This window comes from Miniopterus natalensis, chromosome 1, assembly GCF_054644295.1.
Source record: "Miniopterus natalensis isolate mMinNat1 chromosome 1, mMinNat1.hap1, whole genome shotgun sequence".
Classification (NCBI taxonomy): domain Eukaryota; kingdom Metazoa; phylum Chordata; class Mammalia; order Chiroptera; family Miniopteridae; genus Miniopterus; species Miniopterus natalensis.
This window is the reverse complement of record NC_142081.1, coordinates 23,598,775-23,622,806: the sequence shown is the minus strand read 5'-3', so window position 1 is coordinate 23,622,806 and position 24,032 is coordinate 23,598,775. Positions and strand designations below refer to the sequence as shown.

At 41.6% G+C, this 24,032-nt stretch overlaps 1 pseudogene; it reads right to left on the bottom strand.

The window, feature by feature from the left end:
- Positions 1-8,520: 8,520 nt before the first annotated feature.
- LOC107536238 (disintegrin and metalloproteinase domain-containing protein 20-like) lies at positions 8,521-11,074 on the bottom strand (annotated as a pseudogene).
- Between the last annotated feature and the right edge of the window lie 12,958 nt (positions 11,075-24,032).

Here is a 24,032-nt window from a genome sequence, read left to right as displayed (position 1 = left end):
CCCGGGCATGTGCCCTGACTGGGAATCAAACCGCAATCTCCTGGATCCTCGGTCGATGCTCCACCGCTGAGCCACGTCCGGCCTGGCCTTTTGTCCTGTTTTTAAAACCACTGAAACTCCTACTCAAAACTGGGCCCTGAATATTTAAAATACTGTGTATTTACAATGCTCTTTGCTTCTAGTCCTCTCTTCTCAGTCTATTCAGTGTTTTTAGAAATCCTGTCTCTAGAAAATACATATCTAATCAGGCACCCTCTATATATGGTCCAGATAACTTCTAAATGACACTCTTTGTAAACTGAGTCAAACAGCATTCTTGATATCGTTTTCTATTATGTTTTGCACACTTGGCATCCTCTGGCTGTCTTCTGTTTTGAGTATACTTGGTTGTGTCATGCGTCTGCACATCTGTACATGTAATTCTCATTTCCAAAATGCTGTTTACCACCCTTCCCCACCCCCATCCCTACCCGTGCCCTGGAAAACTCCAATTTTTCTCTCAATAGAGGTTAAACATCCTACCTTTAGAAAGGCATCTCCTTGTGAAATGTTATGTGTGTACTTGTGTGCTTCTGTCACTCTGTGGCCGTCCCTTTGAGGCGCTCTAGGAGCAGACCAGGAGAAAGCCTGACAGTGCACCAGCCGGGACAGAAAGAGGAGCAGCACATCTCGTGGAGCCACAGAACCAGGGATGCATGAACCAAGAATACAGTCTGATTAAACTTGGAGGAAGATCTACATGTGTTAAGTATATATGGCCATTTGGAGACAAATAGCAGCTGTTCCAATTTACTGATTGTCTTTTGAAGTTTTTTTTTGTTAAAAAGAAAAGTTAAATTTGATGATAGTCAAATTTATCAACCTAATATATTTACTGAGTTTTATATTTATATATTTTTATAATTTTGTAGAATTAACCTCCTACTACAAACATAAAGTCTTACGTACTATCTTCTTTGGATTCCCAAAAAAGTAGATGATAAGACCAGGATTTAGATGGGGTTAGTTTATTTGGAAGCACACAAAAAAGCATGTTACTGAGCAAGTTCCCACTGTGGACTACTGGGGCTATCCCACAGAAGAAGTCATGTGAAATACACCTCGGAATATTATTCCATGGTGCAGGAGAAAGCTGTCAGGAAAAGAAGTGAGGTACAACACTTAAAGCAGGAAACTGTCAGAGATGGATATTGTTTACTGCAGCTGCCAGTGAACACTGGTGGGACAAGGGGATGTAGGGTGGGGCCATCAGCATCTGCTGTATCCAGGTTCCCTAGAAAACAGATGCTAAGGCAAGGATTAAATGCAAATCTATCTTCTGTTATACTGGTGACAATTCCTAAATACACTAATGCCTTTCTACTTTACAGGAGTGTGCTTGGCCCATTCAGGAGCAGGCCGGAAGCAACTGTTAACCAATGAGAGATGTTTTGTGACTATGTCTCACAGCTCCCCCAGTCCTCATGGGATAATTGTGAGGTGTCTAACAGTGCCTCTCAGACAGGCCACAGTAGAATTGTGTCCTGGTTGCTCAAATGGTCACACTCACCCATTAATATATGCTTGAATTGCTTTTAACCCTTTCCTGTCTTAGTTTCCCACTCCTTCACCATGCACTCACATTTTGGGACAGTATCCCAGATAAACTGCTCACACTCAAATTCTTATCTCAGAGTCAAGGACAGTTGGTACCAGAAGTGTTCCTTAAAAGGCAGATCCATAGGATGTGAGATTCTAGAATTGGACGGTTACTTGTCAGAAGGCTACTAGGACCCATAGTTATAGCCAGTGGATTTGTGACAACTGGTGTGCTGCAACATCAGAAACTAAGACTCTTACTTGTGGTGTGTTAAGATAAGGTACAGATGGAAGGGGTGCCCTCGCTTATACAATAGCTTTCATGTTTGAATTAGAAATATGAGAATTGGGAAGTTAGTTAACTGATGAAGAAGCCATGAATAAAGAAAAAGACAGGCTCAGGCCAAATAAGTTGGGCATGGTACAAAAGTCCTAAGACCTCTATGAGGAGAATCTCATTCTATAGACTGTGTTGAAAATAATACCCAAGGTTTGTCATAAATATGCAGATTTATAAAGATTACTGAATTTAGAGCTCTGGTATGTTTCCTATGTAAAAATCAGAGGTCCTATTAAGGAAGAAATGCTATCCTGAGATTCAGGATGAGGACATTTGAGTGGATGCACTTGAAAATTTGAATCCTGAGATTCTTATGAACTCCCTAGGCCAACAGAACTCACTCCTTACCCTTTGCTAGAAGAGAACAGCCTCTCATTGCCTGGATACCATGTTTCACCAAAGATTATACTAATCTTCCTAAAGATCTGTCCTTAACTTTCTCTCATTGCATCTAGACCAGTAACTAGGGTCAGTACAGTTCTTAGGATAAGAGGAAGTAGATCACTGGTCAAGAGAGCTCCGGGAGCTGGCTAATATATGCCATCAGAAGCCAGGAATATATAGAAACAGATCCTGAGGATACTGCTTCAGGAGAAATAGAATATAAGATTATACAAGGGAAAGCTTATAAATAAGGAGGTGCTCAGGATTTAACATTCTTGCAAAGATACCCAGAGCTGATCCTAATGTGCTGCATCTTTGAGGCTTGGAAATGTTGAACTATAATAGTTGAGGTGGAGATGCTAAAACTACTTTGACAGAGAAGTGAATTTGGGGATCACAATATTCAGGGAAGGTGTTTTAGCATGGATTTCTTAGAAAAGGCCAGAGAAACCACCACTAACCCCATCACTCTGAAGGCCCTGGAGGAATGTCTTCACTCAAGCAGTAGGAAATGCACATCAAGCAGAGGAAAGCAGTCAGCATTGGGACCTCAACAGTGGCTGTCTCTGTAGGCCTGGGTTGATGACTCGACAGGATGCTTTAGAAATGGGCTCCCTAGGGTCAGTGAAGGTAATAAGATTCCAGAATACAAAAAAAAAAAAAAAAAAAAAAAAAGGTGTTAGGGAGATTAAAGATGGCCGTGGACTGAGTGGAAGCTACACTGACACTCCCAGGATCAAACTGGAATTTGATTATATTTGAACAACTAAAATATAGAAAAACCACCCTGAATAATCAACTGCAACTGAAGACGAGCTGGAGAGCACCCTCATAACCCAGGAGGAAAAGTGGAGACCACATAGAGACTGGTAGGAAGTGTGGAGGCATGAGAGGGCTGGCTGGGCCCCCACAGGCAGCAGCTGAAGGCCCAGAGGGATATCTCAGCTGTGGGGGTTCCCAATGAGGACTCTGGGGCCTAAACCCCAGGCTGGGCTTCCCAGCTAAGAGCACCAGAACTGAGAAAGGTGCCGACATAACATCTGGCTGTGAAAAGCAGCCAGGTTTCTGTCTGCCAGGGAGAAACAGCTGGAAATGCAGGCACCCTCTTAAAGAGCCAACACACAAAGTTTCATGTGCAGCCACTCACCTTGGGCACCAACAGAGAGAGGGCAGAGGGGACTGGATCTGTGTGAGGAGAATCTAGGGTTGTGGATGCTGGAGATAGAGCTCAGAGGACACCCCTCTGGATTCCTGTGCCATTCCTCCAAACTGGAGAGGACATGTTTCACAGACAGACATTTATCTTCCAAGCAGCTTTTGCCTGAGGGGGAAGCAATTGGCCCACCCTGCTGGAAAACCTCTCTCCCTACCTGTGGAGTTTGTATAGCCTGAGGCTCATTAAGAGAATCAGATTAATCAGCCTGCAGGCAGAGGCAGACCTCAGAGTGCTTTAAGTCTTTGCCTGATCTGCTTCTGGACCCAGGCCTTGGAAAAGCAGACTCTGATGTGCATCTTGGTCCTGTCCAAACGCACCCAGCCCCAACAGAGGGGATCTCAAGCTGTGGGTTGTTATAGCTCCAAACAGGGTACTCAAGGCCAGTCACAAACAGCGTCTGACATTGGCCTGCACCAGAGGCCCTCCAAAAAGACTGAGAGTCCTAGCAGGCCTACCTAATATATAGAAACAAACCCGAATAGGCAGCCAAAATGGGGAGACAAAAAAGAAAAAAAAAAAGCCCCAAAGGAAAGAACAAGAGAAGTCTCCAGAAAAAGAGCTAAATGAAATGGAGAAAGCAATCTCTCAGATATAGAGTTCAGAATACTGATTGTAAAGATGCTCAATAGCATGAAAAAAAGATATGGAAACTATGAAAAATGACCAGTCAGGAATGAAGAAGGACATAGCAGAAATAAAGAATACATTGGAAGAAATAAATAGCAGATTAGAGGAAGCTGAGGATCAAATCAGCGAATTAGAAGAAGGTAGAAAAAAAATCAGAGATCCAAAAAGAAAAAAACAATTAAAAAACAGGAGGACAGTCTAAGGGAGCTGTGGGACAACATGAAACATAACAATATTCGCATCACAGGAATGCCAGGAGAAGTCGAAAGTAAGCAAGGGTTAGAGAACCTGTTTGAAGAAATAATGGCAGAAAACTTCCCTAACCTGGTGAAGGAAAAAGTCACACAAGTTCAGCAGGCACAGAGAGTCCCAAACAAAAAGAATTCAGAGAGGCCCAAGCCCAGACACATCATAATTAAAATGCAAGAACTGAAGAAAAAAAGAGAATCTTAAAGGCAACAAGAGAAAAGCAATCCGTTACCTACGAAGGAGCTCCCACAGGCTGTCGGCTGACTTCTCATCAGGGACTCTACAGGCCAGAAGGGAAGGGCATGAAGTATTCAAGGTAATGCAAAATAAGGATCTGAAACCAAGACTACTCTATCCAGCAAGGCTATCATTCAAACTAGATGGTGAAATAAAGAGCTTCCCAGACAAAAAAAGGTTAGAGGAGTTTATCACCAGCAAACCAGCATTGCAGGAAATGTTAAAGGGACTGCTGTAATAAGAAGAAATAGAGAAACATAGGCATAAAGAATTAGAATGGCAATAAATAAGGACCTATCAGTAGTAACCTTAAGGACGTTAAGGGAGAGATCAACAGCAATACAGTCATAGTTGGGGACTTTAACACCCCACTGACTTCACTGGATAGATCTTCCAGACAAAAGGTCAACACAGAAACAGTGACTGTAAATGGCACACTAGATCCGATGGATTTAATTGATATTTACAGAACATTTCACCCCAAAGCTGCAGAATATACATTCCTCTCAAATGCACATGGGTTACTCTCAAAGATAAACCACGTTAGGACACAAAACAAGTCTCTACAAGTTCAAGAAAACTGAAATCATATCAAGCATCTCAAATCACAAGGGCATGAAATTAGAAATCAACTACAGTAAAATCACTCAAAAACATTCAAACACATGGAGGCTAAATAGCATGTTATTAAACAATGAATGGGTTACCAATAAGATCAAGAAAGAAAGAAAACCACCTTCCTGGAAACAAATGAAAGTGAACACACAGCCATCCAAAATCTATGGGACACAGCGAAAGCAGTCCTAAGAGGGAAGTTCATAGCACTGCAGGCCTACCTCAAAAGGCAAGAAAAATTTTCAGCAAACTATCCAACCCTACAACTTAAAGAGTTAGAAAGCTCCCCTGTGAAACCATCCTGACCAGGGCTTCTGTTTGCTGGGAGTTTTTTTTTATTGCTGCTTCGATTTCATCAGTTGTTATTGGCCTATTCAGGTTTTCTGATTCTTCCTGATTCAGTTTTACATGATCTCACTCATATGTGGAATCTAATAAACAAAACAGACTGAGGAACAAAATAGATCCAGGGACATAGAAGCATGGAACAGACTAATGAATCTCAGTGGGAAGGTGGGGTGGGGGAGTGGTTGGGAGAGATTAATCAAAGAACTTATATGCATATATGCATAACCCATGGACACAGACAATAGTGTGGTGAAGTCTTGGGGGGGGGGGGGCGGCAGATGCGGGGTGGAGGAGACCGGGGGAGGGGATATCTGTAATACTTTCAATAATAAAGATAAATTAAAAAAAAATTTTTTTTAAAAAGGTGTTCGTCCTTAACTATTAGAAACAAGGTGGGTATAATTACTGTAATGGGCCCTGACCTAAGTATATCTGAGGCCATGTCTAATAGAGTTTGGCTCTCCTAGGGATGATATAGGAAGGCAGGCAATGAAGGCATTTATTGCATTATACAACAAAAAAAGATTCAAAAAGTGGTGATCAGCATATTGATGCCAACTTCTGCAATGGGTATCTCAACCAATTTTCAAATCCTGAGATCAGTCTTTGACCCATTGCCAACTGAAAGAAAAACCAGGTACCTTTAGGAAGCACCCTGCAATGTCACCACAAATATATGCAATGAACATCCCTTACCTTGTTTCCCCAACTGGACCTTGTTTCCCAAAGGGACTTGCTCCCCAAATGGACACACATGTACCAGAGTAACTACACAATGGCGAAAGGGGAATACTCGGATCTTTTGAAGACTATCAAATGCAAGGTCTGACCTGACAGAGATACCACAGAATCCAAAATGCCTCATGAAGGAGACCATGTTAAATAAAATCCTGATCCAAGGGCATCTCACAGTGGGTCCTATAGGTCCATGAACCCACTCTGTGGTAATTTCCCTGGCTCCTGAGTAAATAAATTCAGAAGATGACGGGACCCTCAAAATGGTTCTTTCACCTGTGAAGTCAGAGTTATGGTAGCAAAGACCAAGTGAGAAGCCTTAAATATTTCCTCCATACCCACCTATCTCCATAGTAAGACAGAAACACTAACACATCATGAGTGAGACAGCAGAGATTAGTGAGGCCACTTAACAGTTGCAGGTGGTGATCCACATCCATTCCCATTTAATTCAATAGTATTTCTGCGGCAAAGAATCAAATGGGTCTTGGTGAGTGATGGTAAATTACCATAAACTTAGCAGCTCCGATCATGGATACTGTGCTGGATATAGTAACTTCACTAGAAGAGATCAAGAAAACAACAATCTAACTGTAAAGGAACACAGGCACATAGAAAATTGATCAAGAACAAAATTGAGAAGGCACAGTATCAGGAAGGAAAGAATAAGGAGACATAATTAGAGACATAAATATGAAAAGATATTATGAACACTTCATGCTAATAACTTTGAGGAAAATACGAAAACAGGAGAAATGCCTTGAAAAACATAATTCACCAAAATTGACACAAAGAATTAAAAAACTGAATAGTTCTACCTCTGTTAAAGGGATTGAATCTGAAACCATAGGTTCACAAAGGATTTCAACAGTTAATTCTTCCAAATATTTTTGAGAAAACAAAGTATTGGATTGTCAGGAATCAGAGGTCTTGCCCTCATTAAACTTTGTAACTTCAAGGAAACAATCATATGGAACAGGCAGTGAAGGTGAGGTCCAGAACCACCAATACCTACATTTCATCTAAAACTAGGGTATGAAGGCCCTGCCATTGCATCCCAAAGCAAGAAAAATATGACAGGAAATATTTGGTCCACAGTGCTCATCCAAGTTGGCCAAGGTTTGTTTAGGCCTACAAAATAATTCAGTTTCTCTGTCTGTAAAACTGGCTTCATCACAGAATGCTTTCCTTTCCAGGTGTTCATTCCTAATAAACACCTTAGACACTAAAACTCCAACTGAGTGTCTGCTTCTGGAGAACTTAAACTATCACAATGGAGTAATTACTGATAAAGTACCAAATAGCCCTAGGGCCAGGGGAACAAAGAAAAGAAGTTGAGCTTATTAGAGTACTCATGATTAAAGGAGATCCTCTGCAGAGCAGGGACCAAGGCCCTTTAAGGAGGGCAAGTGACCAGCTAGTGCTCATGCTTCAGGAACTCAGAGGAGAATCACCCTGCTAACCCCAGAGCTGCAACTCAGATCTCTGAAGGTGTCAGTGGCTAACTGGTGCTGGTACTTCTAAGGAAGAATGAAGGTGGTTCTAACAAATCCAACAAAACTGGAACCCCAAACCAAGCATAGCTACCAGAGTGAATGGTCCCAGCCAAAATGACACTAAGTGTAACTTTTAGCACACAGGGGATTAAACTCTCTTCTCCCCTCATCTTTCATTCCAGGCTACTTCTCTGCCCCCTTTTGGCATAGCTACCTGGAAGAGTGCTGGCAAAACAGAAATGGGGTATATAGTGGCACATCCCAGACATTACATCTTACAGAACAAAGGTGGGAGAAGGTTTAGATCTGATAAACATCAGCTTCAAAATGTGTCTTTGCTGTTCTTCTGCTCAAGGTACATAAAGAGACGACTTCCACGGAGCATCTGAGATCTTGGTCCCCAGCATGTTCTCAATTTGGCTCAAATAAATTCTTTTTCAAAAGTCTTTTTATAGATTTTAGGGAGGAAATGAGAGAGAGAGAAACATCGATGTGAGAGAGAGACATTGATCAGCTGCCTCCTGCATGCCCCGTACTGGGGATCCGAGCCCACAACCCAGGCATGTGCCGTGACTGGGAATTGAACCAGTGACTTTTCAGTGCATAGGACAACACTCAACAAATTGAGCCACATCAGCCAGGGTTCAAATAAATTCTTATAAAAATTCTTTAAAAAAAAAAAAAGAGATACATGATTGCCAGAAATAATAAACTTTTAATATTGCTTGAAACACTGAAGAGGAAGTTAAGAACATGCTAGGAATCCTTCAGTATAACATGATCCAGACATGAGAGATCCTTAAATTTTGCTTTAAATAGTAGACATGTTTCTCTACTATTAAAAAAATGAGATTTTTAAAATGAAGCAGGAGCTTTACTGTTCCTTCTCTTCCTCCTTTATCTCCTCTTCCTCCTTTACCTCTTCTCTATTTTTCCTTTTATGTTTCTTACAAAGCACAAGGAAGCGATACAAAAAGAAAGCAAACAAAGGACCAAGGCACAATAACGACACGTAAGCCAACTTTGCCTCTGGTCCTTGGTTCTTAGGAGGTGGGCCGCTATCATCACTACCTCCATTGCCCTTGTGCATGCAGTTGGGAGGTGCCCACCCACGGTTGCAGTGGCAATGCTGTTTATTATTGCAGACCCCATTCATGTGGCAGGTCTCACACCGACAGTGCTGTGGCAGATGGACCATACTGACACACTTCTGGTAGATGCCCATCTTTTCTGGACCACACACTGTGCCATCTTTCACTCGACCAATATCAGGTATGGACATCCCCAAATGATAATCAATACCCCAGCAAGTGGTGTCACTGAACTGACCCTGAAGTCCTGTAGCATGTTCTACCAGATTAGGAATAACTGACATGTTCTCACACTGAACTCTCCCACAGAGGATGTCTGCGGTATTACATTTGAGGTATGCCGTGCCAGTTAGACCACAGTGGCCAAAACGGTTTCCCTGGGAGTTGATTTCTTTACAGCAATTCTGAGACGCACTCTTTGCGCCTTCACCAAAAATCTCCCTGCACTGTTTGTCACGGCCATTACATCTCTTTTGCTAGCAGTAGGCACCGTCACTACAGGGAATCCCATCCTGCACATATACATCTTCTGGGCACTGATGGAATGCCCCATTGCACCACTCTGGAAGGTCACATTCACCCATCTGTTGTCTGCACAAAGTCCCTGATGGCATGAACTTGCAGTCTTTGCAACACAGCCCAAAAGCACAAGCAGCACCAGGCCTCGGAGTGCAGTTCAGCAGACAACAGGGGTGATGTTCACACTGCTTTGTAGGTCCACAGTCACACTCCTCTCTCTCTTCAACAACTACGTTCCCACAATACTGTAACCTGAAAACATTCCCTGGATATGGAGGAGGGTAAATATACATGCCTTTACTCATAGTGTGGTCCCAATAGTAGGCACAACTGCAGTTGCTGAATTTAGTTGTCCCCTGCACGGTAGGAGCCATTATGCACCACTGGGAAGCACACACACACACACACCATTCAGTGTCGTGCTGATTACCCAAATTATGACCAAGCTCATGGGACACAGTAATGGCAAAAGAATACAGACTGTTGCCTTGGAATATACCAATTCCACAATTAAAAGGATGCTGGCATAGTCCTCCAATGTAGGCAATACCAAGCTTTCTGCCAAAATATTTTTTTATGAAAAGACGGGCATCATCATGTTGCAGTCAGGCATCAAGTTGGAGAAGCTTCCAGGAAGCAGAGTCTTCCAGCATCTGAACTATGTCATCGGTGGGAATTTGGTTTCCTTTATCCCAGACCTCAATTCCAGTCAAAATTACATCAACCTTGAAAGGCTGATAGAAGATACCCAATATATTGACAACATCAAGTACTTCACGCTGCACTAGTGACACATTACTTTCAGAGAAAAGGTATCGGAAATGGTCCACAACCACTACCAGCTCAAGATATCGCAAGTGAGTCCACCAGCCCACATAAGAACTTTGCATCAGAGTGGACCTATAAAACTCTCGCAACTCCAATTGGCGTGCTATTTTCTCTTCTGTTAAGCCCCATCTCATAGGTGGGAGCTGTATATCATCACTATCTATCTTATACACCAGGTGTTCAAATGTGGCAGAAAACCTAATTGACTCGATTCCATAAGCAAGGTCACTTATCTGTAGCATTCCTCGAAAGCCTCCAGAACAGGTACTGAGGGCAACCAGGGACTCGGGACACCCTGCACATAACCATGATAGTAGCAGTCATCAGGAACAAAAGGCTGATCCTCCTGGAGGACATGCTGGTCCGTGGAGGTGAACACTGGTAGGTGTCTGGAAGCCAAGAGCTTCTTGACCCTCATGTTGACAATGTGTCTTTGGCCCCCAAACTGAAGGCTGTAGGAGAGCCAGCCCGGAGCCTTAGCATCTCTGCCCCTGCTGGGCACCTTCAAGGGGATCACAACTTCTCGGGAGGAGAAGCGCTGGGAGGGGCTGGCCTGAGAGTGGCCAGAAATGGACAGACACTCCCCAAACCACAGCAGCAGAAGACTGACCTTGATGTGCATCGGGGCCTCACCCGCTGCCATTATGGAACTATCATTATGGAGCCACCTGTCCATGGTAGAGGAGAGGGCCGGGCATGAGGCGCTGCTGGTACAGTTTCTCCCTTTGAGCTGCTCAGGGTGCAGGGCTGACCTTTACAGATCTGTCTTGGAAGAGCTGGACCATCAGAGCTGCAGTGCTCGAAGTTGAAAACAGAGCTAAAGAGTGGTGGGTAGGGTAGGAGGGTGGGGGAGAGGGGGAGAGAGAAGAAAGTGGCGTAAAAAGTGATTCTTCAAATGGGACAAGGCTTGAATCAGTAAAATACCCGAGGTTGCTCTTATACATATGTAAGGGGAGGAGGTGGCAAAAAGGTAGGATTCCAGAAAAACAGATGAAGGAGATTTATCAGGTGGATTATAGTTGAACCTGTATGGGCGATACATAAAGTTTCCTTACAGACTATTCTCTAAACATGTAAACTGGCATAAAAATTTTCCACATTAAAAAAACTGACATCTGACTTCCAAATTTCTCTTCTATCCCAAATCTACCGATGCTCTGCTATCTTCAACAAGTACGTGGACACCCCATCCAAAACCCGACATTGTTGGTCCCTTTATTCAAACAGTTTGTTCCATCTCTTTTCTTCCGCAGACATCTTATCTACACCCCCCCCCATTCTGTTTGAAGTTACCAATCAAAGTAAGCCCCACTTAAGGGACTCATTAGTTTTGAGAGACCCCCTCCAATGAAGATAATTTTTTATTTTACAATGCAATCTTATCTGCAGAAAAGACTGGACGAATGTCCAGGGAGGCAGCCATACTGATGGAGTAACAGGGAGTGGGGCTGCTATTTTGGGGCAAGGCAGACAGCCTGATTGCCTCTACTCACAGCATGACGGCAGCAGCCTTTTCTCTACCCCGCCCAGTGCATCATGCTCTCAATCATAAGAGACTCATCCTGGCTGCATAAACACAGATTCTATTACATGTTTTACATGGCTGGCGAATTAGCTGAGCTCTCTAGAGAAAGCTGGACTGAAGAGTTTAAACCGAGAATCAGTTTGTTAAAATGTTCAAAAGACCACAATTCAAGTGGCCTTACATCACGACTCCTATTGCAAACATAAATTTTAGCTCAGGCAAAAGCTAATTTTTCTCATTCACTGACTTTCAGTTAAAAGTATCCCCAGGCACCAGAAGGTTGCCGGTTTGATTCCCAGTCAGGGCACATGCCTGGGTTGCGGGTTTGATCCCAAGTAGAGGGCGTGCAAGAGGAAGCTGATCGATGTTTCTCTCTCTCTCTCCCCCTCTCACTTCCTCTCTCCCTCAAATCAATAAAAACATAGTTTTTTTTAAAAAGAAAAGAATGCCTGCATACATCTGGATAATATTCCAGAACTAATGGGTGGCTACTGAAAACCAAGAATGCTAGATGAAACCTTTTAGAGAAAGCATCTCTGACAGAGGTGAAATCCTAATGACCAGATTTCCTCTTCATGACTGTCATGATATCCTTGGTACTTGCTATAGATCTGGGGTTATTAAGATGGATACGCATTTGGAAGAGAATTATTAACAATAAAATGTTATAAAGAAAATAACCCATACTAAATTTTGTCAGAAACATGATGTGGCGGTAATAGAAAAGTTTACTGACGAAAGTCTTTGAGGGTGCTCACCAGTCTCTGTCACCACTGCATGACTCCAAAGACAAGCTCTGAGGGAATATCTAACCTTACCATCAATGATGTGATGGTACTGATGTTACTCCAAAGCCCTTCTTTTCTAGCATTACCGGCACTTCAAGCAGTGTATCCTCTGTAGCAATCATTAATTCTTTCCTCTACAGGTGTCCCAAAAACATGTATACACACTTTCACAGCTGATAGCTCAACTGATGTTTCCTTCTTTTCAGTCAGACTAAGCTTTAAACAGAGGAAACTCATCCTAAAATGCTACTGGAATTTTGAAAATGCAGTTGAAGTGCAAACACTGCCTTTATAATTATTCAAAGCGTGTATACATTATTGGGGGGTCTAGGGTTTCCCCTCAAAAATGTATACACACTTTAACAGTCGATAACTCAATTTTCACTCCTTTCCAGGTTTAGCTGATTTGAAATAACGCGCGAAGCCAGACTAAGCTTAGAACAAAGAAAACTTATCCACTAGACTTTTTTATGAGGATACAAAAAAGATAAAGTTTATGGTACAAAACTGGCAACAGCTGACAAATTGAAGGCGCACAAATACTGAAAAAAATGATTCTTGATGTTTGCAGCTCCGCTGCTTCAAGTTATCAGCGATGCCTGGACCAGAACGGTCATCAGTTTGAAAACAGGCATTGACAAAAGAAAGTATTCATTTCTGTAGATTCTTTTAAATTTTGAAAATGAACTATACGTTAATAAACACTTGACTTTTTATAATAATTTGAAATATGTATACATTTTTTTTGGCACCACCTATATTTCCGACAGCTATTTCAACTCCTTAAAACTCCTATCTTCCATGCCTCCATTCACTCTCAATCTCGGGCTAATTCAGTGTTTCACAAACTTGAGTCACAAACCATACAGGGCCATGAAATCGATTTAGTGAGCCACAGCTAAATAAGACATAAAAATAAATAATATCAGGGCTGGCTTTAGCTCAGCAGTTCCTTCAAAACGAGCATTTGCTTGTCAACCACTCTTGTGAGGTTGGTCCGAGTCCCGTGGGCGCCCTCCAGCCCTTTCAATAATAAGAGTAAGAAGAATAAGAATATCATACAGCTTCACAGAGATCACATTCATGTCACCTGCCATTACCTGTCACAAGAGAAACTATAGCAGCATTTGGCAGCCCTTTCTTATGCTGATTATCAGGTATTTCCTAAACTCCAAAACTAAAACTTATACTCTGTCTATGAAGCTGGAGCTAAGACTCTGCATGGTGTATTTCTCCATTGCTATTTGCCTTCCGGAATGAAGTTCTACCAATCAGGGCACTAGAGGGAGAATGAAAGACAAAAGGAGAGAACAAGGGACTTATTACCACCTATTTGCCTGCTGTTACTTTCTGTGAATCCCCAGCAATGATGCCTTGCTCTGGTGGTGAGGGTAGGTTACCACAAAGACCCAGAACCAGTTCCATCAAGGCCTATCACAGGTACAAGTATCCGGGGGACAGTGAACCCTCCTGAGAACCACTTGTATAGAGCCATGCTCCAGTACCCTAGGCAACCCACAACAGTCAGCCAGTGTCCCTCTCTGATGTTCCAGGTCACACCACCACCTGCCTTGGTACAAGCCCCACGTATGTAGCACCTCTCTCCGAGATCCGAGTCACAGTTTTGGAGGAACTTCTTCCAATTCCCTAAGAAGCCAGCACCAACTCAGCATTACTTTATAAGAGGTACAGCTATCAGCTCCACAATGCTCCTTTTCTGAGTTCCTAAATTACCAGCATCGCCTGGGCAATGCCCTATCTTCTACAGTCCAGGTCTAGATCTATGAGGCCCGTTATAAGAGTTTCTATGTTATGATAACCTCGACCTCTTCCTTTTGTTCCCCCATTCTTAGGGGTGGGTCTCCTTCTGGCAACTCCTACCTATGTACCTCAGTATTGTTTCCTTTTTACTTTTTCCGGTCTCTAGCACCTTTTAAAGAATTCCCTATATTAATTACGCTTGGTGGATTTTTTTCTTCTGGACTAGATCCTGACAGATACAGAACTTGGTACCAAGAGTGCTGCCGAGAGAGACAGACAAAACGGGACTCTGGGATTGGTTTGGGCATGTCCATGGCTTTAACACACTGCTGAACTCCTGTCCAATGAGGAACGAGCATGTACTGGCATCATAATTAAACTGCCACCGAATGTGGATTGTGATGAAGTGCCCTATTGAAGCAAGTGTGTGGGGACCCAGCTGTGATGGTAAGTACCTCAAGGACTGAGGAGCAGGTTGGCTATACTGAATTCTCCTGCAGAATTTATACAATGAAGCTCACAGTTCTAAATTCTCAGCTCAGAGAGCTGATAATCGTGGACCTAAAAGAATGTCTCCTTTCTTTCAGACACAGAGTCAACCTCATAGAAAGTCAAATTTTAATTGTGGAGTTAGAGAACCCCAGTGTAAGTCGAATACATAGATTTGCCAAGACTTGAGCGGGAAAGTTAGGATGCTGAGAAGGGGGAAAACCTTGACAGCTGCAAAGGGGAATTCCAGCTGGACTTGACTGATTCTGAATATCTAGAGCCTGCAAGTATCTGAGTCTCCTTTAGCAGGGAGAGAACCCAGCCCTCTCCCGAGAGAAGTCTAGCCACCTCTAGCTTGAGACCCTGTCATTATCTCAGCTAGGGAAGTTGCCCTGCAAGGGAATGTCTAGTCTCCTCAAAATGTACTCTTAACACCCTTTATTGGCTCTAAATGCAAATCAGAATCTAATTCAACATGTTCCAGAGGAATAAGTTCAATCTGAATTGAGAGGAAAGAACTTCTACTCCAGAATAATTACAATATTTTACTAACTCACACTGGCAAAATTAAGGAAACAAACCATATTAATAGAAATGATGAAGTAGTTACATAAAGATACATTTAATATAAAATTCAGATACAGGAATATGTATCTAATTTTTTAATATAAAATTTAGATACAGGAATATGTATCTAAATAAATAGCTTCAAAGATATAAAGCACTCTAGTGTTTCTCTTCAGAGCGTACAAATCTTTCCCCTTTTACAAAATATATAAAGCAAATGTTGAGAGATCAAAAGGAGAAAGAGAAAAATCCAAAATCTGCTTGTAGGTATTAACACACTTCTCTGAGCAACTGATAGATCAGACCAAAAAACCAAACCAAAACAAAAAGATTTAAGCAAGGTTTATCAAATTAACCTAATTGACACATATAAAACACGACATCCAACAATTGCAGAATACTCACTGGGTTCAAATGCACTCAGGCCCCTCCCTAGTGGTGATTTCCTGGAAGGCCCCGTGCCCCCAGCACCAGCCTGTGCTTGGAGGGCGGCACCCACAGCATTTGTCTACAGCCTAAGAGCCTCCTGGTTTCCAGACGACTGCCAGTGTTCACCTACACAGAGCAGCACACCCTCCAGGAGAGCCAGCCCGTTGTCCAGGATGACTACTACTATCATGGTGATGTGGAGTGGCCCGAGTCCACACGCTCCTCTGTACCTGTTTGGGGGCCCTTCAAGGGATGTTACAGATAAACAATCTCGCTTATGAAATCGAGCCCGCCCGCCCGCCCGTAAGGCACTCTACCACATCTGAACACCAACTGTATAAGATACACAGTAACAAGACAAGACTTAATTCCCAGCAATGAAATGTGGCGTGACAGAAGACGAAATCCAGCATCAGAAGCTGGAGTTGGAGGCAGAGAATTCAAAACCACCACCAAACTCCCAGTTGGTGGACCCACAGGCCCTTTGTGGAGTTGGTCCTATAGATGGACAGCTATAGTTTTAATTACCCAAACAGGAATGTCTCAAAGGCAACAGAAGAAATATATATTCAATGTGATCAAATTAGTAGATTCCATCTATCCACAGCTAGCCCTTCATGCTTCCTTAATTGGGGCTGAGATTTGGAACCAGGGGAAGCTTTTCAAGACGTAATCAACTACTTGCCAATTCCAGTGAGTGGAAGTGCTCATCTTTATCTCTGTTTGCCACATTATTCTGGGCATCTCTTTGTGGGCAAGAGTTTTTCTAATATATTTGGTCTGGCTTGAAACTCAGGAGTATGCTACCCTCATTTTGGGCCAGCAGTTTGTAAATGCATCAAAGAGGGTTTCTTTCATTTTGCAGTGGTTACTGCTCACCAGCTGGGCCATAACCTTGGCATGTCTTACATGGAGAAATTCTGCGTATGCAGGAAAACAACACTGCAACTGCAGTCATGGAAGTTCTTTAAACCTCATTAACCACGGGAGAGGAAATCTGTCAGGCGAACATACACTGGCTTTTTGAAATGCTACCCCATTGGAACATGGTAACAAGGTAGTAGACGATGAAGAAGACTGTGGGTCAGAACGTCAGTGCAGAAAGGACGCTTGCTGCGGCTCCAACTGTGAATTGAAAACCGTGGGCGTGCTATGCTCTTGGACCTCTCCTGGAAAGCCCTGTAGAATACACATCAGTGAATGCGACCTTTCTGACTGGTGCCATGGACGGTCAAGGTGGTGCCCTGGGGATTTCTATGTGTAGGATGAGATGCCTTGTGGTGACAGTACCTACTGTTATCACAAAATGTGCAACAGTCACAACAAACAATGTTACTATATTTTGGCCAAACAGTAAGGAGCCTCTGTGAGCTGCTATTCAACAATTAATATGCAAGATCATTTTGGCCACTGTGGTATAAAAGGTTTAACATACAAAAGATGCCCTCCAAGTACTTTGTGTGGAAGAGTGCATTGTGAGAATACAGAAACGATCCCCAGTGTAAAATGAGACAATGCCGTAGAACTCAGATATATATTAAGGGTACCAAAGTGTTGGGGAATGGACTACCACTCTGGCAGGAATACAGCTGACACTGGACAAGGAAAAGATGGCACCTTGTGAGGTCTAGGCAAGATATACATTAGAAGGAGCTGTGTCGGTTCTTTGACCCTCAACTATGACTAAAAATTACAGAAATGTCGTGAGAGGAGAGTGCAACAATGAACAGCAGTGCCACTGTTGGTGAGCTCTTCTTATTGTGAGTGCACAGGCTACGGAGAAAGCTAAGACAGTGGCTCAGCTCCAAGGGGCAGTCCCCTTCCTCACTATTCACAACTCTTTACACAATAATTCTATTCACACAGTTTTTCCTTACCTCAATATCTTACGGTTTTGTTTTTATCCTCACTGAGGGTATGTTCTTTTCTCACTGATTTTAGAGAGAGGGAAAGGGAGAGAGAGAGAAAGAGAAACACTGATGTATGAGAGAAACATCAATCAGTTGCTTCCCGTATGTGCCCCCCGCCCCCCGGGATCAAATCTGAAGCCTGGGTATGTGCACTGACTGGGAATCAAACCAACAACCTTTCAGTGTAAGGGATGGCGCTCCAACCAACTGAGCCACACTGGCCAGGGCTCAGTATCTTATGTTTTTATCAGAGTACACTGTTTTTAAGAGTCCCTAATCAAGAAAATATCCTTACAACTTAGAACAGGAAATGGAAGGGTTACAAAATATTCACTGGTTCAAAGAAAATATCTTTGGAAAGAGAAGATACCGCATGATCATTGCCCAATGACCACAGTTCATTAATTTAGAAAGTGTGATCAAAGGTAGGTTTTCTTGATTCTTTGTTTAATTGAAAGATAAACGGCCAACTTCTGAAATTAAATGTCTTTTGCTTTTCCTTAGTAAGTACTCAGTTCTCTCCATTTTCAATAGGGTTGCACTCAGTAGGAAACGCTGGAAACGTGTTCCAGTGCGTTCATCATATTAGCTCTGTGGCTACACCCTTTAACCATGTCTAAGGGAACAAATGTGTGGCATAATCACTAAGACAAAGCGTTAAAAGACACAGGCTCCCTTTGTAATATCTGAAGGAGAACTGTTAGAGCAAATCAGCAGAAAGAACAAGGCTTATAAACAAATAGCCAGATAAGGAACCAAAAAATTGTAAAGAGATATAAAAAGGCAAAAGTTTGCATGGTTTCCCACTGCACATTGCTGTTTGCAGAAGGGACATACAAGATCACTTAGATACATCTTTCCACATGAGATTAATTGCTATTAATTTAATAGATGGCTGGGCAATGTTATTAAAATACTCCTTTAGATGTGATGTTTGATAAGAACTTTTGTTGTCACTAATAATCCTTTTCTATTTAATAATGATAGCTAACATCTGTTGAGTGCTTTCTCTATGCCAGTTACTGTTGTAAGAGCTTTACATAATTAAATCACATTAACTCTACTGTTATCATTCCTGTTTTCCACATAAGGAAACTGGGGCATGACGTAGCTAAATAATTTCCCCAAGATAATGCATGTATATATTAAATATATCCATATATATTTAATTTATACAATATAATGTTCCTCACTATGGTTCCTCTGTAGTTCCCTGTGACAGAAACAAGCTTATTTGCAGAGCATTTGGGGAGGGATGTGGTGCTTTGCAGGAGCTGGGGAAAGCTGACTCTCGGTGCATATGAAAGTAATGCGTTTGAGGGAGAGGGGGGCAGAAGAGCATGCGTTGGGAGGGTATTGGTTAACAGCAAGAGATCCAGAAACAGAAAAACCAGGATCCATTGAAGCTGGGCCCTACAGAGGGAAATGGCCAAGTGAGAAGAAGATGGAGTGCCCATGATGGACGTTGTGGGAAAGAGAAATTTAGTAAGGGGACTTCCTGAGTTACTCATTGTATGGTGTGCAGTGTAAACCTCCTGTTCTCTATGAAATCTTCAGTAAATTTTACATTGATTACTAATACTTTGTGTCAGAGAGCCGAGTATTCTTTAATGTGGGGAACTCAAAGACAATGACAGAACATCACCAGTCAACTGCGTTATAAACTGAAATGTTCCCATGGATTCTCAAAGGCAAAAGATATCAATGTCTTAAATCAATCTATTAATTTCTTACGAGGAGCTTGGAAGGACCTTCCACAGCAAATCAGCTCAGAAAGCAGTCTCTGGTGTTGTTCTTGAGAGAGGAGAGAGATTGGGGAGGATAATTAAGAAACATCCTCTGCCCTTGAGGTTTACAGTCTTACCAAATCCTAATGTCACCCTTTTAAGTGAATATCCCTGTAAGTGCTGAACTCATTTATTAGTTATAATAGTTGGTTGTTTTAAATATTTTTATTGATTTCAGAGAGAGGAAGGGAGAGAGAGAGAAAAAAAAACATCAATAATGAGAAAGAATCATGGATTGGCCGCCTCCTGCACACCCCCTCTGGGGATCAAGCCCGAAACCAGGCATGTGCCCTGACTGGGATTCAAAATGTGACCTCCAGGTTCATAGATCGACACCCAACCACTGAGACACACCGGCCGGGCAGTTATAATAGCTTTTAGTGGGTTCATTAGAATGTTCTACACACACAAAGTCATGGCATCTACAAACAGAGATCATTGTACTTATTTATTCCAGTCTAAATGCTTATTTCCTTTTCGCCATCCCAATCGACCTGGCTAAAACCTCCAGTTCAATGTGGAATAGCAGTGATGAGAGCAGACATTCTTGTCTTCTCCTTTCTTAGAGGCAAACACTCATTCTTTGCTTATTAAGTTTGATGTTAGCTGTGAGTTGTTTTTGTTTTGTAGATGCCTTTAATCAGGTTGATGACGTTTCTTTCTACTCCTAGTTTATTGAATGTATTTATCATGAAGAGAGGTCAAATTTTGTCAGATGTTTTTCTGCGTCTGGATTACAATCATATAGTTTCTTTTTTGTCCTCAATTCTACTGATATAGGGTATTACATAATTTTTGAATGTTAAATCAATCTTGCATTCCTGAGGTAAGTCTCACTTGATCATGATGTATAATCCTTTCAAAACATTACTGCATTTGATTTGCAAGTATTTTGTTGAGGATTTTTGTATGTGCATTCTTAAGAGGTGTTGGTAACTTTATGATGTCTACCTCGTGATGTTTTTGTGTTAGGATAATACTAGCCGCACAGAATGAGCTCGGAAGTGATTCATTCTCTTCTATTTTTTGGAAAAAGTTTGTGAAAAAATGGTATTAATTCTTCTTTTGAATATTTGGTAGAATTCACCAATGAAGCCCTCTGGGTCCGGCCTTTTCTTGTGGGTTTTTAAATACTAATTCAATTCTCTACTTGTTATAGGTCTTTTCAGATTTACATTCCTTCTTAAGTCAGTTTTGGTAGTTTGTGTCTTTCCAAAGACAATAATAGAACATAACTTAGATAATCTAAATTATCTAAGTTATTGGCATATAATTGTTCATAGCATTCCCTTATAGTTCTTTATTTCTCTAGGGTTGCTAGTAGTGTCCCTTTTTCATTCCTGATTTAATAATTTGAGTCTTCTTTCATTTTTTTATCTTGGTAAAACTAAAGCCTTGCCAATTTTGTCTATCTTTTTAAAAACAAAAAACTTTTGGTTTTATTGCTTCAGGTATATTGCAGCTATGTCATCAGGTGCAAGTACGTTAAATACTGTCCTATCTACCTGGAGAACTGACTCCTTTATCCCTCTTTATCCCTGACAGTTTTCCTTGCTCTGAAGTCTGCTTTGCCTGAAATTAAATATTTACTGCTCCCTCCTCCTCCCTTTTTTCCCCTCCTTCCTCCCTTCCCTTTTCTTTCTTCAGTCATGTCTACTCTGTGGATGACCCCACCAAAGGCATTCTTCATTTCTGTTCATTTTTGATTTCTAGAATTTCCTTTTGATTCTTAAAACTTCCATCTCTCTGCTTACATTACCCATCTGTTCTTGCATGTTGTGTACTTTTTCCATTAGCGCTCTAAGCATATTCATCAGATTTTAAATTCTCAGTCTGATAATTCCAACATCCCTGCCATATATGAATCTGATTCTAATGCTTGCCTACTTTCAAACTGTGCTTTTTCTTTTAGTACGTCTTGTAGTTTTTGTTGTTGAGTTGGACATGATACCCAGCTGGACTGGGTAAAAGAAGCTCCAGTGAATAGGCCTTTAATGATGTGGCAGTAATGTGTAGGGGGAGGGTAACATTCTATAATCTTATGATTAAGTCCCAGTCTTTTAGTGATCATGGGCCCCTGGGATGGACCTTCACAACTGCTTCTCAGTCTTCCTCCCGCCACTCCCATTTAGGTGAGAAAGGAAGGCTAGAGGGGCCTGGAGTTGGGTGTTTCCCTTGCCCCATTTGGTTAGGCTCTGGTAAAACCCAGTGTGATTTGGCTCTAGCAAAATAAGTTTCCTTTGAGGTGAGGCTTTTGTAAAAGAGAACAGAAGGGGGGGGGGGGGGCATATTTCTGAATGATTACTTTCCCCTTCCCTGCTGGAAACACAAGGATATTTTTCTCTGATATTCACTGTGAGAACCTGGTGGGCTCCAGGAAGTAAAACACAAAATATGCCCCCAGCCTGGTCTCTTTTTTAACTGCAAGTTAGTCATGCTCAGTCTCTAGTAATTAGTCAATTACCCTTTAAATTATTCCCAGTGGTGGTTTCCCCTCCAGGGAAAGTGTGATTTTCTGTATTTGCCTCAAGTGCTCAGGGTAGTGGTTTTGTCTTGTGACCTTAGTCTCTCACGCACTAAAGAAGTCATGGATTTTCAGTTTTTCAGCTTTTTTCTATGTTAGGATGGCAGTTAAGACTTCCAAGGTTTCTACAATGTTGAACTGGAAACCAGAAATCTATTTTGTTTTTCAAGAAACGGCCAAAACATTTTCTAGACTGATTGTACCATTTATCCTGCCAGCAATGTAAGAGATCTAGTTTTCTACATCCTTGTCAGCATTTGGTATTGTCAATTTTTAAAATTTTAGCTGTTCTAACAGATGTGTAATGATTTATCAATGTAAACAAATTTGTATTTCTCTAATGGCCAGTGATGTCAAACATTCTTTTCATGAGTTTGCCATTCATATATCCTCTTCAGTAAAATGTCTCTTTGTCTTTTGCCCGTTTTCTAATTGGATTGTTTGCTTTTTTTAACTGTTTAGTTTTCAGAGTTCTTTATATATTCTAGATGTGTGTCTTATGTGGCTTACAATATTTTCTGTCTGGGGATTGGCTTTTCATCCTTCCAAAAGGGTCTTTGGAAATCAGAAGTTTTAAATTTGATGAAGTGTCCAATCTATCATGTTTTTCTTTTATGAATTTTTTGGTAAGAACTATATACTAGGTCCCAAAAACTTTGTTTTTTCCTAAAAGTTTTATGCTTTTTACATTTAAATCTGATCCATTTGGAGTTAGATCCTATATAAGGAGTGAAGCTTAAGTAGAGGTTTTATTTTGTTTTGTTTTTGCCTATGAAAACCAATTGCCCCCTCAGATAACTAAGTCTTATGAGTCAGCTCTATCACAAATTATCACCACTAGATAATCAGCTTGCTTTGCTTTTTGCTAACACTGACCCACTGAAAATAGGTATTATTTATTATTTTGTTGTTGCTAATCCTCACCCGAGGATATTTTTTCCATTGCTTTTTAAAGAGAGTGAAAGGGAGGGAGTGAGCGGAAGACAGAGAGAAAGAAAAACACTGATGTGAGAGAAACACATTGACTGGTTGCCTCCTGTATGTGCCCCGATCAGGGCTGGGGATCAACCTGCAACCCAGATACCTGCACTTGACCAGTAATCGAACCCAAGACCCTTTGACACACGGGCTAACACTCGAACCACTGAGCAACACTAGCCAGGGCAAAAATAGGGATTTTGATTGCGGAAGAGGTGGGTGGATTTATAAATTGTTTTGGCAATTAACGTAGGGAAACAAGGCTGAAAAGAAAAAACTGAGTAAAAAAAACTAACTTTCCTCAATTCTACCCTTTTGCCTACCGTTTAGATCACAGCAAATGCTGGCCCTGGCTGGGTAGCTCAGTTGGTTAGAGCGTTGTCCCAATACACCAAGGTTGCGGGTTCAATCCCCGTTCAGGACACATACCAGAAGCAACCATTGGGTAAGTGGAACAACAAATTAATGTTTCTCTCTCTTTCTCTCTCCTCCCCTTCCTCTTTCTCTCTTAAATCAATAAAAAATAAAATAAATAAAATAAATCACAGCACATGCCAAGCTAAAAAATAAACTAGTTAATTTGCATGTCAAGGCATAAAGCATACCTTCAATCAGTGTTTCCCAAACTATAGTCATCTGTGGATTACCTGAATAAATTTGCCATTTCTGCACATAATATGTAATATTCCACGACTTTTGTTTTAACCAGGAAAGTATCATTGTCTTAACCATATTAATGGTATCAATACAATCATTAAGTGATGCTTTGGAAACTGATTAGCATACCATGTGAGGTACTATAAGTAAAGACAAGATTCTTATCAGACTGTGCTCAGTATTATCTATGTAGGTTGATACAACATCTCTGCTTGGTGTTCCTATGAGAATTTGGATCCAGACACTATTCTCATTAGGAATCAGGCTGAAGTGTCAAAATGCTGCCCTGGTGGCTGGGGGAAAAGGAGCATGGCTGTGTATTTGAGAGCGGGAAAAAAGACAATTGTTAAGCAG